The sequence below is a fragment of the Amblyomma maculatum genome, chromosome 7, assembly GCF_055883805.1.
Source record: "Amblyomma maculatum isolate TAMU_Amacu chromosome 7, ASM5588380v1, whole genome shotgun sequence".
Lineage (NCBI taxonomy): Eukaryota > Metazoa > Arthropoda > Arachnida > Ixodida > Ixodidae > Amblyomma > Amblyomma maculatum.
Window position 1 is genome coordinate 76599875 of NC_139350.1, and position 16276 is coordinate 76616150.

The following is a 16276-nucleotide window of genomic DNA, read 5'->3' on the forward strand; positions in this document are numbered from 1 at the left end:
GCTGGTATACATCTACCCTCCTCTTCCTCTCTGCAGCGTGTGCAGAGGCGAAACATCCGTGAAACAGTGCTCTCTCCGCGCTAGCGAGCGCATCTGCTTGGTTACACTTACCCTCCTCGTTCTCTCTGTAGAGCGTGCAGAGGCGAAACACACGTGGAACAGTGCTCCATCCGCTCCAGCGAGCGCATCTGTTGGGATACATTCACCCTCCTCTTCCTCTCTGCAGCGAGTGCAGAGGCGAAACACACGTGGAACAGTGTCTCTCCGCGCCAGCGAGTGCACCTGCTGGGATACATCTACCCTCCTCTTCCTCTCAGTAGTTTGTATAGAGGCGAAACACCCGTGGAACAGTGCTCTCTCTGCGCCAGTGAGCTCTTCTGCTCGGATACATCCACCCTCCTCTTCCTCTCTGCAGCGAGTGCAGAGGCGACACACCCGAGGAACAGTGCTCTCTCCGCGCCAGTGAGCACATCTGCTTTAATACATTTACCCTCCTCTACCTCTCTGCAGCGCGTGCAAAGGCGAAACACCCATAGAACAGTGCTCTCTCCGCGCCAGCGAGCGCATCTGCTGGGTTACATCTACCCTCATCCTCCTCTCTGCAGCGAGTGCAGAGGCGAAACACCCATGGAACAGTGCTCTCTCCGCGCCAGCGAGCGCATCTGCTGCAGGGAGTGCAGAGGCGAAACACCCATGGAACAGTGCTCTCTCCGCGCCAGCGAGCGCATCTGCTTGGTTACACTTACCCTCCTCGTTCTCCCTGTAGCGCGTGCAGAGGTGAAACACCCGTGGAACAGTGCCCTCCCCGCGCAAGCGAGCGCATCTGCTGGGATACAGTTGCCCTCCTCTTCCTCTCTGCGGCGAGTGCAGATGCGAAACACCCGTGGCACAGTGCTCTCTCTGCGCCAGCGAGCGCAGCTGCGGGGACATATCTACACTCCCCTTCATCTCTGCAGTGAGTGCAGAGGCAACACACCCGTGGAACAGTGCTCTCTTCGCGCCAGTGTGCGCAGCTGCTGGGATACATCTACCCTCCTCTTCCTTTCTGCACCATGTGCAGAGGCGAAACACCTGTGAAACATTGCTCTCTCCGCGACAGTGAGCGCATCTACTTGGTTATATTCACCCTCCTCTTCCTCTCTGTAACGAGTGCACAGGAGAAACACCCATGGAACAGTGCTCCCTCCGCTCCAGCGAGCGCATCTGCTGGGATACATATACCCTCCTCTTCCTCTCTGCAGCAAGTGCAGAGGCGAAACACCCATGGAACAATGCTCTCTCCGCGCCAGCAAGTGCATCTGCTTGGTTACACTTACCCTCCTCATTCTCTCTGTAGCGCGTGCAGAGGCGAAACACCCGTGGAACAGTGCTCTCTCCGCGCCAGCGAGCGAATCTGCTTGGTTACATTTACCCTCCTCTTCCTCTCTGCAGCGAGTGCAGAGGCGACACACCCGTGGAACAGTGCTCTCTCCGCGCCAACGAGCACATCTGCTGGGAAACATCTACCCTCGTCTTCCTCTCTGCAGCAAGTGCAGAGGCGAAACACCCGTAAAACAGTGCTCTCTCGGCGTCAGCAAGCGCATCTGCTTGGTTACACTTACCCTCCTCGTTCTCTCTGTAGCGCGTGCAGAGGCGAAACACATGTGGAACAGTACTCCCTCTGCTCCAGCGAGCGCATCTGCTGGGATACATTTACCCTCCTCTTCCTCTCTGCAGCGAGTGCACAGGCGAAACACACGTGGAACAGTGTCTCTCCGCGCCAGCGAGCGCATCTGCTGGGATACATCTTCCCTCCTCTTCCTCTCTGTAGTTTGTATAGAGGCAACACATCCGAGGAACAGTGCTGTCTCCGGGCCGGCGAGCGCATCTTCTGGGTTACATTTACCCTCCTCTACCTCTCTGCAGCGCGTGCAGAGGCGAAACACCCGTGCAACAGTGCTCCCTTCGCGCCAGCGAGCGCATCTGCTGTTATACATCTACCCTCCTGTTCCTCTCTGCAGCGAGTGCAGAGGCGACACACCAGTGGAACAATGCTCTCTCCGTGCCAGCGAGCGCATCTGTTGGGATACATCTACCCTCATCCTCCTCTCTACTAGGAGTGCAGAGGCGAAACACCTGGGGAACAGTGCTCTCTCCGCACCAGCGAGCGCATCTGCTTGTATATATCCACCCTCCTCTTCCTCTCTGCAGCGTGTGCAGATGCGAAACACCCGTGAAACAGTGCTCTCTCCGCGCCAGCGAGCGCATCTGCTTGGTTACACTTACCCTCCTCGTTCTCTCTGTAGCGCGTGCAGAGGTGAAACACCCATGGAACAGTGCTCTCCCCGCGCCAGCGAGCGCTTCTGCTGGGATACAGTTACCCTCCTCTTCCTATCTGCAGCGAGTGCAGAGCCGAAATACCCGTGGCACAGTGCTCTCTCTGCGCCAGCGAGCGCAGCTGCTGGGATATATCTACACTCCTCTTCCTCTCTGCAGTGAGTGCAGAGGCAACACACACGTGGAACAGTGCTCTCTCCGCGCCAGCGAGCGCAGCTGCTGGGATACATCTACCCTCCTCTTCCTCTCTGCAGCATGTGCAGAGGCGAAACACCTGTGAAACATTGCTCTCTCCGCGACAGTGAGCGCATCTACTTGGTTACATTCACCCTCCTCTGCCTCTCTGTAGCGAGTGCAGAGGCGAAACACCCATGGAACAGTGCTCCGTCCGCTCCGGCGAGTGCATCTGTTGGGATACATATACCCTCCTCTTCCTCTCTGCAGCAAGTGCAGAGGCAAACACCCGCGGAACAGTGCTCTCTCCGCGCCAGCGAGCCCATCTGATGGTATACATCTACCCTCCACTTCCTCTCTGCAGTGTGTGCAGAGGCGAAACACCCGTAAAACAGTGCTCTCTCCGCGCGAGCAAGCGCATCTGCTTGATTACACTTACCCTCCTCTACCTTTCAGCAGCGCGTGCAGAGGCGAAACACCCGTGGAACAGTGCTCTCTTCGCGCCAGCAAGCGCAGCTGCTGGGATATATCTACCCTCCTCTTCCTCTCTGCAGCGAGTGAAGAGGCAATACACCTGTGGAACAGTGCTAAATCGGCGCCGGCGAGCGCATCTTCTGGGTTACATTTACCCAACTCTCCCTCTCTGTAGCAAGTGCAGAGGCTAAACACCTGTGGAACAGTGCTTTCTCCGCGCTTGCGCGCGCATCTGCTGTGATACATCTACCCTCCTCTTCCTCTGCAGCGAGTGCAGAGCCGAAACAACAATGGAACAGTGCTCTCTCCGCTTAAGCGAGCGCATCTGCTTGGTTACATTTACCCTCCTCTTCCTCTCTGCAGCGTGTGCAGATGCGAAACACCTGTGAAACATTGCTCTCTCCGCGCCAGCGAGCGCATCTTCTGGGTTACATTTACCCTCCTCTACCTCTCTGCAGCGCGTGCAGAGGCAAAACACCCGTGCAACAGTGCTCTCTTCGCGCCAGCGAGCGCATCTGCTGGTATACATCCACCCTCCTCTTCCTCTCTGCAGCATGTGCAGAGGCGAAACACCCGTGAAACAGTGCTCCCTCCGCGCCAGCGAGCGCACCTGCTGGGATACAGTTGCCCTCCTCTTCCTCTCTGCGGCGAGTGCAAAGGCGAAACACCCGTGGCACAGTGCTCTCTCTGCGCCAGCGAGCGCAGCTGCTGGGATATATCTACACTCATCTTCCTCTCTGCAGTGAGTGCAGAGGCAACACACCCGTGGAACAGTGCTCTCTCCGCGCCAGTGTGCGCAGCTGCTGGGATACATCTACCCTCCTCTTCCTTTCTGCACCATGTGCAGAGGCGAAACACCTGTGAAACATTGCTCTCTCCGCGACAGTGAGCGCATCTACTTGGTTATATTCACCCTCCTCTTCCTCTCTGTAACGAGTGCACAGGAGAAACACCCATGGAACAGTGCTCCCTCCGCTCCAGCGAGCGCATCTGCTGGGATACATATACCCTCCTCTTCCTCTCTGCAGCGAGTGCAGAGGCGACGCACCCGTAGAACAATGCTCTCTCTGTGCCAGCGAGCGCATCTGTTGGGATACATCTACCCTCATCCTCCTCTCTACTGGGAGTGCAGAGGCGAAACACCTGGGGAACAGTGCTCTCTCCGCACCAGCGAGCGCATCTGCTTGTATATATCCACCCTCCTCTTCCTCTCTGCAGCGTGTGCAGATGCGAAACACCTGTGAAACAGTGCTCTCTTCACGCCAGCGAGCGCATCTGCTGGTATACATCTACCCTCCTCTTCCTCTCTGCAGCATGTGCAGAGGCAAAACACCCGTGAAACAGTGCCCTCTCCGCGCCAGCGAGCGCATCTGCTTGGTTCCACTTATCCTCCTCGTTCTCTCTGTAGAGTGTGCAGTGGCGAAACACACGTGGAACAGTGCTCCATCCGCTCCAGCGAGCGCATCTGTTGGGATACATTCACCCTCCTCTTCCTCTCTGCAGCGAGTGCAGAGGCGAAACACACGTGGAACAGTGTTTCTCCGCGCCAGCGAGTGCACCTGCTGGGATACATCTACCCTCCTCTTCCTCTCTGTAATTTGTATAGAGGCGAAACACCCGTGGAACAGTGCTCTCTCTGCGCCAGTGAGCTCTTCTGCTCGGATACATCCACCCTCCTCTTCCTCTCTGCAGCGAGTGCAGAGGCGACACACCCGAGGAACAGTGCTCTCTCTGCGTCCAGCGAGCGCATCTGCTGTTATACATCTACCCTCATCTTCCTCTCTGCAGCGAGTGCAGAGGCGACACACCCGTGGAACAGGGCTCTCTCCGCGCCAACGAGCACCTCTGCTGGGATACATCTACCCTCCTCTTCCTCTCTGCAGCAAGTGCAGAGGCGAAACACCCATGGAACAATGCTCTCTCCGCACCAGTTAGCGCATCTGTTGAGATACATCTACTCTTATCCTCCTCTCTACAGGGAGTGCAGAGGCGAAACACCTGTGGAACAGTGCTCTCTCCGCGCCAGCGAGCGCATCTTCTTGTATATATCTACCTTCCTCTTCCTCTCTGCAGTGTGTGCAGAGGCGAAACACCTGTGAAACATTGCTCTCTCCGCGCCAGCGAGCGCAGCTGCTTGGTTACATTTACCCTCCTCTTCCTTTCTGTAGCGAGTGCAGAGGCAAAACACCCGTGGAACAGTGCTCCCTCCGCTCCAGCGAGCGCATCTGCTGGTAAACATCTACCCTCCTCTTCCTTTCTTCAGCGTGTGCAGAGGCAACACACCCGAGGAACAGTGCTGTCTCCGCGCCGGCGAGCGCATCTTCTGGGTTACATTTACTCTCCTCTACCTCTCTGCAGTGCGTGCAGAGGCGAAACACCCTTGGAACAGTGCTCCCTTCGCGCCAGCGAGCGCATTTGCTGTTATACATCTACCCTCCTGTTCCTCTCCTCAGCGAGTGCAGAGGCGACGCACCCGTAGAACAATGCTCTCTCTGTGCCAGCGAGCGCATCTGTTGGGATACATCTACCCTCATCCTCCTCTCTACTGGGAGTGCAGAGGCGAAACACCTGGGGAACAGTGCTCTCTCCGCACCAGCGAGCGCATGTGCTTGTATATATCCACCCTCCTCCTCCTCTCTGCAGCGTGTGCAGATGCGAAACACCTGTGAAACATTGCTCTCTCCACGCCAGCGAGCGCATCTTCTGGGTTACATTTACCCTCCTCTTCCTCTCTGCAGAGTGTGCAGAGGCGAAACACCCGTGAAACAGTGCTCTCTCCGCGCCAGCGAGCGCATCTGCTTGGTTACACTTACCCTCCTCGTTCTCTCTGTAGAGCGTGCAGAGGTGAAACACACGTGGAACAGTGCTCCCTCCGCTCCAGCGAGCGCATCTGTTGGGATACATTCACCCTCCTCTTCCTCTCTGCAGCGAGTGCAGAGGCGAAACACACGTGGAACAGTGTCTCTCCGCGCCAGCGAGCGCCCCTGCTGGGATACATCTACCCTCCTCTTCCTCTCTGTAGTTTGTATAGAGGCGAATCACCCGTGGAACAGTGCTCTCTCTGCGCCAGTGAGCACATCTGCTTTAATACATTTACCCTCCTCTACCTCTCTGCAGCGCGTGCAAAGGCGAAACACCCATGGAACAGTGCTCTCTCCGCGCCAGCGAGCGCATCTGCTGGGTTACATCTACCCTCATCCTCCTCTCTGCAGGGAGTGCAGAGGCGAAACACCCATGGAACAGTGCTCTCTCCGCGCCAGCGAGCGCATCTGCTGCAGGGAGTGCAGAGGCGAAACACCCATGGAACAGTGCTCTCTCCGCGCCAGCGAGCGCATCTGCTGGTATACATCTACCCTCCTCTTCCTCTCTGCAGCGTGTGCAGAGGCGAAACATCCGTGAAACAGTGCTCTCTCCGCGCCAGCGAGCGCATCTGCTTGGTTACACTTACCCTCCTCGTTCTCTCTGTAGAGCGTGCAGAGGCGAAACACACGTGGAACAGTGCTCCCTCCGCTCCAGCGAGCGCATCTGTTGGGATACATTCACCCTCCTCTTCCTCTCTGCAGCGAGTGCAGAGGCGAAACACACGTGGAACAGTGTCTCTCCGCGCCAGCGAGCGCACCTGCTGGGATACATCTACCCTCCTCTTCCTCTCAGTAGTTTGTATAGAGGCGAAACACCCGTGGAACAGTGCTCTCTCCGCGCCAGTGAGCACATCTGCTTTAATACATTTACCCTCCTCTACCTCTCTGCAGCGCGTGCAAAGGCGAAACACCCATAGAACAGTGCTCTCTCCGCGCCAGCGAGCGCATCTGCTGGGTTACATCTACCCTCATCCTCCTCTCTGCAGCGAGTGCAGAGGCGAAACATCCATGGAACAGTGCTCTCTCCGCGCCAGCGAGCGCATCTGCTGCAGGGAGTGCAGAGGCGAAACACCCATGGAACAGTGCTCTCTCCGCGCCAGCGAGCGCATCTGCTTGGTTACACTTACCCTCCTCGTTCTCCCTGTAGTGCGTGCAGAGGTGAAACACCCGTGGAACAGTGCCCTCCCCGCGCAAGCGAGCGCATCTGCTGGGATACAGTTGCGCTCCTCTTCCTCTCTGCGGCGAGTGCAGATGCGAAACACCCGTGGCACAGTGCTCTCTCTGCGCCAGCGAGCGCAGCTGCGGGGACATATCTACACTCCCCTTCCTCTCTGCAGTGAGTGCAGAGGCAACACACCCGTGGAACAGTGCTCTCTCCGCGCCAGTGTGCGCAGCTGCTGGGATACATCTACCCTCCTCTTCCTTTCTGCACCATGTGCAGAGGCGAAACACCTGTGAAACATTGCTCTCTCCGCGACAGTGAGCGCATCTACTTGGTTATATTCACCCTCCTCTTCCTCTCTGTAACGAGTGCACAGGAGAAACACCCATGGAACAGTGCTCCCTCCGCTCCAGCGAGCGCATCTGCTGGGATACATATACCCCCCTCTTCCTCTCTGCAGCAAGTGCAGAGGCGAAACACCCATGGAACAATGCTCTCTCCGCGCCAGCAAGCGCATCTGCTTGGTTACACTTACCCTCCTCATTCTCTCTGTAGCGCGTGCAGAGGCGAAACACCCGTGGAACAGTGCTCTCTCCGCGCCAGCGAGCGAATCTGCTTGGTTACATTTACCCTCCTCTTCCTCTCTGCAGCGAGTGCAGAGGCGACACACCCGTGGAACAGTGCTCTCTCCGCGCCAACGAGCACATCTGCTGGGAAACATCTACCCTCGTCTTCCTCTCTGCAGCAAGTGCAGAGGCGAAACACCCGTAAAACAGTGCTCTCTCGGCGTCAGCAAGCGCATCTGCTTGGTTACACTTACCCTTCTCGTTCTCTCTGTAGCGCGTGCAGAGGCGAAACACATGTGGAACAGTACTCCCTCTGCTCCAGCGAGCGCATCTGCTGGGATACATTTACCCTCCTCTTCCTCTCTGTAGTTTGTATAGAGGCAACACATCCGAGGAACAGTGCTGTCTCCGCGCCGGCGAGCGCATCTTCTGGGTTACATTTACCCTCCTCTACCTCTCTGCAGCGCGTGCAGAGGCGAAACACCCGTGCAACAGTGCTCCCTTCGCGCCAGCGAGCGCATCTGCTGTTATACATCTACCCTCCTGTTCCTCTCTGCAGCGAGTGCAGAGGCGACACACCCGTGGAACAGTGCTCTCTCCGTGCCAGCGAGCGCATCTGTTGGGATACATCTACCCTCATCCTCCTCTCTACTAGGAGTGCAGAGGCGAAACACCTGGGGAACAGTGCTCTCTCCGCACCAGCGAGCGCATCTGCTTGTATATATCCACCCTCCTCTTCCTCTCTGCAGCGTGTGCAGATGCGAAACACCCGTGAAACAGTGCTCTCTCCGCGCCAGCGAGCGCATCTGCTTGGTTACACTTACCCTCCTCGTTCTCTCTGTAGCGCGTGCAGAGGTGAAACACCCATGGAACAGTGCTCTCCCCGCGCCAGCGAGCGCTTCTGCTGGGATACAGTTACCCTCCTCTTCCTATCTGCAGCGAGTGCAGAGCCGAAATACCCGTGGCACAGTGCTCTCTCTGCGCCAGCGAGCGCAGCTGCTGGGATATATCTACACTCCTCTTCCTCTCTGCAGTGAGTGCAGAGGCAACACACACGTGGAACAGTGCTCTCTCCGCGCCAGCGAGCGCAGCTGCTGGGATACATCTACCCTCCACTTCCTCTCTGCAGCATGTGCAGAGGCGAAACACCTGTGAAACATTGCTCTCTCCGCGACAGTGAGCGCATCTACTTGGTTACATTCACCCTCCTCTGCCTCTCTGTAGCGAGTGCAGAGGCGAAACACCCATGGAACAGTGCTCCGTCCGCTCCGGCGAGTGCATCTGTTGGGATACATATACCCTCCTCTTCCTCTCTGCAGCAAGTGCAGAGGCAAACACCCGCGGAACAGTGCTCTCTCCGCGCCAGCGAGCGCATCTGATGGTATACATCTACCCTCCACTTCCTCTCTGCAGTGTGTGCAGAGGCGAAACACCCGTAAAACAGTGCTCTCTCCGCGCGAGCAAGCGCATCTGCTTGATTACACTTACCCTCCTCTACCTTTCAACAGCGCGTGCAGAGGCGAAACACCCGTGGAACAGTGCTCTCTTCGCGCCAGCAAGCGCAGCTGCTGGGATATATCTACCCTCCTCTTCCTCTCTGCAGCGAGTGAAGAGGCAATACACCTGTGGAACAGTGCTAAATCGGCGCCGGCGAGCGCATCTTCTGGGTTACATTTACCCAACTCTCCCTCTCTGTAGCAAGTGCAGAGGCTAAACACCTGTGGAACAGTGCTTTCTCCGCGCTTGCGCGCGCATCTGCTGTGATACATCTACCCTCCTCTTCCTCTGCAGCGAGTGCAGAGCCGAAACAACAATGGAACAGTGCTCTCTCCGCTTAAGCGAGCGCATCTGCTTGGTTACATTTACCCTCCTCTTCCTCTCTGCAGCGTGTGCAGATGCGAAACACCTGTGAAACATTGCTCTCTCCGCGCCAGCGAGCGCATCTTCTGGGTTACATTTACCCTCCTCTACCTCTCTGCAGCGCGTGCAGAGGCAAAACACCCGTGCAACAGTGCTCTCTTCGCGCCAGCGAGCGCATCTGCTGGTATACATCCACCCTCCTCTTCCTCTCTGCAGCGAGTGTAGAGGCGACACACCCGAGGAACAGTGCTCTCTCCGCGCCAGTGAGCACATCTGCTTTAATACATTTACCCTCCTCTACCTCTCTGCAGCGCGTGCAAAGGCGAAACACCCATGGAACAGTGCTCTCTCCGCGCCAGCGAGCGCATCTGCTGGGTTACATCTACCCTCATCCTCCTCTCTGCAGGGAGTGCAGAGGCGAAACACCCATGGAACAGTGCTCTCTCCGCGCCAGCGAGCGCATCTGCTGTAGGGAGTGCAGAGGCGAAACACCCATGGAACAGTGCTCTCTCCGCGCCAGCGAGCGCATCTGCTGGTATACATCTACCCTCCTCTTCCTCTCTGCAGCGTGTGCAGAGGCGAAACATCCGTGAAACAGTGCTCTCTCCGCGCCAGCGAGCGCATTTGCTTGGTTACACTTACCCTCCTCGTTCTCTATGTAGAGCGTGCAGAGGCGAAACACACGTGGAACAGTGCTCCCTCCGCTCCAGCGAGCGCATCTGTTGGGATACATTCACCCTCCTCTTCCTCTCTGCAGCGAGTGCAGAGGCGAAACACACGTGGAACAGTGTCTCTCCGCGCCAGCGAGCGCACCTGCTGGGATACATCTACCCTCCTCTTCCTCTCAGTAGTTTGTATAGAGGCGAAACACCCGTGGAACAGTGCTCTCTCTGCGCCAGTGAGCTCTTCTGCTCGGATACATCCACCCTCCTCTTCCTCTCTGCAGCGAGTGCAGAGGCGACACACCCGAGGAACAGTGCTCTCTCCGCGCCAGTGAGCACATCTGCTTTAATACATTTACCCTCCTCTACCTCTCTGCAGCGCGTGCAAACGCGAAACACCCATAGAACAGTGCTCTCTCCGCGCCAGCGAGCGCATCTGCTGGGTTACATCTACCCTCATCCTCCTCTCTGCAGAGAGTGCAGAGGCGAAACACCCATGGAACAGTGCTCTCTCCGCGCCAGCGAGCGCATCTGCTGCAGGGAGTGCAGAGGCGAAACACCCATGGAACAGTGCTCTCTCCGCGCCAGCGAGCGCATCTGCTTGGTTACACTTACCCTCCTCGTTCTCCCTGTAGCGCGTGCAGAGGTGAAACACCCGTGGAACAGTGCCCTCCCCGCGCAAGCGAGCGCATCTGCTGGGATACAGTTGCCCTCCTCTTCCTCTCTGCGGCGAGTGCAGATGCGAAACACCCGTGGCACAGTGCTCTCTCTGCGCCAGCGAGCGCAGCTGCGGGGACATATCTACACTCCCCTTCCTCTCTGCAGTGAGTGCAGAGGCAACACACCCGTGGAACAGTGCTCTCTCCGCGCCAGTGTGCGCAGCTGCTGGGATACATCTACCCTCCTCTTCCTTTCTGCACCATGTGCAGAGGCGAAACACCTGTGAAACATTGCTCTCTCCGCGACAGGGAGCGCATCTACTTGGTTATATTCACCCTCCTCTTCCTCTCTGTAACGAGTGCACAGGAGAAACACCCATGGAACAGTGCTCCCTCCGCTCCAGCGAGCGCATCTGCTGGGATACATATACCCTCCTCTTCCTCTCTGCAGCAAGTGCAGAGGCGAAACACCCATGGAACAATGCTCTCTCCGCGCCAGCAAGCGCATCTGCTTGGTTACACTTACCCTCCTCATTCTCTCTGTAGCGCGTGCAGAGGCGAAACACCCGTGGAACAGTGCTCTCTCCGCGCCAGCGAGCGAATCTCCTTGGTTACATTTACCCTCCTCTTCCTCTCTGCAGCGAGTGCAGAGGCGACACACCCGTGGAACAGTGCTCTCTCCGCGCCAACGAGCACATCTGCTGGGAAACATCTACCCTCGTCTTCCTCTCTGCAGCAAGTGCAGAGGCGAAACACCCGTAAAACAGTGCTCTCTCGGCGTCAGCAAGCGCATCTGCTTGGTTACACTTACCCTCCTCGTTCTCTCTGTAGCGCGTGCAGAGGCGAAACACATGTGGAACAGTACTCCCTCTGCTCCAGCGAGCGCATCTGCTGGGATACATTTACCCTCCTCTTCCTCTCTGCAGCAAGTGCACAGGCGAAATACACGTGGAACAGTGTCTCTCCGCGCCAGCGAGCGCATCTGCTGGGATACATCTACCCTCCTCTTCCTCTCTGTAGTTTGTATAGAGGCAACACATCCGAGGAACAGTGCTGTCTCCGCGCCGGCGAGCGCATCTTCTGGGTTTCATTTACCCTCCTCTACCTCTCTGCAGCGCGTGCAGAGGCGAAACACCCGTGCAACAGTGCTCCCTTCGCGCCAGCGAGCGCATCTGCTGTTATACATCTACCCTCCTGTTCCTCTCTGCAGCGAGTGCAGAGGCGACACACCCGAGGAACAATGCTCTCTCCGTGCCAGCGAGCGCATCTGTTGGGATACATCTACCCTCGTCCCCCTCTCTACTAGGAGTGCAGAGGCGAAACACCTGGGGAACAGTGCTCTCTCCGCACCAGCGAGCGCATCTGCTTGTATATATCCACCCTCCTCTTCCTCTCTGCAGCGTGCGCAGATGCGAAACACCCGTGAAACAGTGCTCTCTCCGCGCCAGCGAGCGCATCTGCTTGGTTACACTTACCCTCCTCGTTCTCTCTGTAGCGCGTGCAGAGGTGAAACACCCATGGAACAGTGCTCTCCCCGCGCCAGCGAGCGCTTCTGCTGGGATACAGTTACCCTCCTCTTCCTATCTGCAGCGAGTGCAGAGCCGAAATACCCGTGGCACAGTGCTCTCTCTGCGCCAGCGAGCGCAGCTGCTTGGATATATCTACACTCCTCTTCCTCTCTGCAGTGAGTGCAGAGGCAACACACACGTGGAACAGTGCTCTCTCCGCGCCAGCGAGCGCAGCTGCTGGGATACATCTACCCTCCTCTTCCTCTCTGCAGCATGTGCAGAGGCGAAACACCTGTGAAACATTGCTCTCTCCGCGACAGTGAGCGCATCTACTTGGTTACATTCACCCTCCTCTGCCTCTCTGTAGCGAGTGCAGAGGCGAAACACCCATGGAACAGTGCTCCGTCCGCTCCGGCGAGTGCATCTGTTGGGATACATATACCCTCCTCTTCCTCTCTGCAGCAAGTGCAGAGGCAAACAACCGCAGAACAGTGCTCTCTCCGCGCCAGCGAGCGCATCTGATGGTATACATCTACCCTCCACTTCCTCTCTGCAGTGTGTGCAGAGGCGAAACACCCGTAAAACAGTGCTCTCTCCGCGCGAGCAAGCGCATCTGCTTGATTACACTTACCCTCCTCTACCTTTCAGCAGCGCGTGCAGAGGCGAAACACCCGTGGAACAGTGCTCTCTTCGCGCCAGCAAGCGCAGCTGCTGGGATATATCTACCCTCCTCTTCCTCTCTGCAGCGAGTGAAGAGGCAATACACCTGTGGAACAGTGCTAAATCGGCGCCGGCGAGCGCATCTTCTGGGTTACATTTACCCATTCTCTCCCTCTCTGTAGCAAGTGCAGAGGCTAAACACCTGTGGAACAGTGCTTTCTCCGCGCTTGCGCGCGCATCTGCTGTGATACATCTACCCTCCTCTTCCTCTGCAGCGAGTGCAGAGCCGAAACAACAATGGAACAGTGCTCTCTCCGCTTAAGCGAGCGCATCTGCTTGGTTACATTTACCCTCCTCTTCCTCTCTGCAGCGTGTGCAGATGCGAAACACCTGTGAAACATTGCTCTCTCCGCGCCAGCGAGCGCATCTTCTGGGTTACATTTACCCTCCTCTACCTCTCTGCAGCGCGTGCAGAGGCAAAACACCCGTGCAACAGTGCTCTCTTCGCGCCAGCGAGCGCATCTGCTGGTATACATCCACCCTCCTCTTCCTCTCTGCAGCATGTGCAGAGGCGAAACACCCGTGAAACAGTGCTCCCTCCGCGCCAGCGAGCGCACCTGCTGGGATACATCTACCCTCCTCTTCCTCTCTGTAGCTTGTATAGAGGCGAAACACCCGTGGAACAGTGCTCTCTCTGCGCCAGTGAGCTCTTCTGCTCGGATACATCCACCCTCCTCTTCCTCTCTGCAGCGAGTGCAGAGGCGACACACCCGAGGAACAGTGCTCTCTCCGCGCCAGTGAGCACATCTGCTTTAATACATTTACCCTCCTCTACCTCTCTGCAGCGCGTGCAAACGCGAAACACCCATAGAACAGTGCTCTCTCCGCGCCAGCGAGCGCATCTGCTGGGTTACATCTACCCTCATCCTCCTCTCTGCAGCGAGTGCAGAGGCGAAACACCCATGTAACAGTGCTCTCTCCGCGCCAGCGAGCGCATCTGCTGCAGGGAGTGCAGAGGCGAAACACCCATGGAACAGTGCTCTCTCCGCGCCAGCGAGCGCATCTGCTTGGTTACACTTACCCTCCTCGTTCTCCCTGTAGCGCGTGCAGAGGTGAAACACCCGTGGAACAGTGCCCTCCCCGCGCAAGCGAGCGCATCTGCTGGGATACAGTTGCCCTCCTCTTCCTCTCTGCGGCGAGTGCAGATGCGAAACACCCGTGGCACAGTGCTCTCTCTGCGCCAGCGAGCGCAGCTGCGGGGACATATCTACACTCCCCTTCCTCTCTGCAGTGAGTGCAGAGGCAACACACCCGTGGAACAGTGCTCTCTCCGCGCCAGTGTGCGCAGCTGCTGGGATACATCTACCCTCCTCTTCCTTTCTGCACCATGTGCAGAGGCGAAACACCTGTGAAACATTGCTCTCTCCGCGACAGTGAGCGCATCTACTTGGTTATATTCACCCTCCTCTTCCTCTCTGTAACGAGTGCACAGGAGAAACACCCATGGAACAGTGCTCCCTCCGCTCCAGCGAGCGCATCTGCTGGGATACATATACCCTCCTCTTCCTCTCTGCAGCAAGTGCAGAGGCGAAACACCCATGGAACAGTGCTCTCTCCGCGCCAGCGAGCGAATCTGCTTGGTTACATTTACCCTCCTCTTCCTCTCTGCAGCGAGTGCAGAGGCGACACACCCGTGGAACAGTGCTCTCTCCGCGCCAACGAGCACATCTGCTGGGAAACATCTACCCTCGTCTTCCTCTCTGCAGCAAGTGCAGAGGCGAAACACCCCTAAAACAGTGCTCTCTCGGCGTCAGCAAGCGCATCTGCTTGGTTACACTTACCCTCCTCGTTCTCTCTGTAGCGCGTGCAGAGGCGAAACACATGTGGAACAGTACTCCCTCTGCTCCAGCGAGCGCATCTGCTGGGATACATTTACCCTCCTCTTCCTCTCTGCAGCGAGTGCACAGGCGAAACACACGTGGAACAGTGTCTCTCCGCGCCAGCGAGCGCATCTGCTGGGATACATCTACCCTCCTCTTCCTCTCTGTAGTTTGTATAGAGGCAACACATCCGAGGAACAGTGCTGTCTCCGCGCCGGCGAGCGCATCTTCTGGGTTACATTTACCCTCCTCTACCTCTCTGCAGCGCGTGCAGAGGCGAAACACCCGTGCAACAGTGCTCCCTTCGCGCCAGCGAGCGCATCTGCTGTTATACATCTACCCTCCTGTTCCTCTCTGCAGCGAGTGCAGAGGCGACACACCCGAGGAACAATGCTCTCTCCGTGCCAGCGAGCGCATCTGTTGGGATACATCTACCCTCATCCTCCTCTCTACTAGGAGTGCAGAGGCGAAACACCTGGGGAACAGTGCTCTCTCCGCACCAGCGAGCGCATCTGCTTGTATATATCCACCCTCCTCTTCCTCTCTGCAGCGTGCGCAGATGCGAAACACCCGTGAAACAGTGCTCTCTCCGCGCCAGCGAGCGCATCTGCTTGGTTACACTTACCCTCCTCGTTCTCTCTGTAGCGCGTGCAGAGGTGAAACACCCATGGAACAGTGCTCTCCCCGCGCCAGCGAGCGCTTCTGCTGGGATACAGTTACCCTCCTCTTCCTATCTGCAGCGAGTGCAGAGCCGAAATACCCGTGGCACAGTGCTCTCTCTGCGCCAGCGAGCGCAGCTGCTGGGATATATCTACACTCCTCTTCCTCTCTGCAGTGAGTGCAGAGGCAACACACACGTGGAACAGTGCTCTCTCCGCGCCAGCGAGCGCAGCTGCTGGGATACATCTACCCTCCTCTTCCTCTCTGCAGCATGTGCAGAGGCGAAACACCTGTGAAACATTGCTCTCTCCGCGACAGTGAGCGCATCTACTTGGTTACATTCACCCTCCTCTGCCTCTCTGTAGCGAGTGCAGAGGCGAAACACCCATGGAACAGTGCTCTGTCCGCTCCGGCGAGTGCATCTGTTGGGATACATATACCCTCCTCTTCCTCTCTGCAGCAAGTGCAGAGGCAAACAACCGCAGAACAGTGCTCTCTCCGCGCCAGCGAGCACATCTGATGGTATACATCTACCCTCCACTTCCTCTCTGCAGTGTGTGCAGAGGCGAAACACCCGTAAAACAGTGCTCTCTCCGCGCGAGCAAGCGCATCTGCTTGATTACACTTACCCTCCTCTACCTTTCAGCAGCGCGTGCAGAGGCGAAACACCCGTGGAACAGTGCTCTCTTCGCGCCAGCAAGCGCAGCTGCTGGGATATATCTACCCTCCTCTTCCTCTCTGCAGCGAGTGAAGAGGCAATACACCTGTGGAACAGTGCTAAATCGGCGCCGGCGAGCGCATCTTCTGGGTTACATTTACCCATTCTCTCCCTCT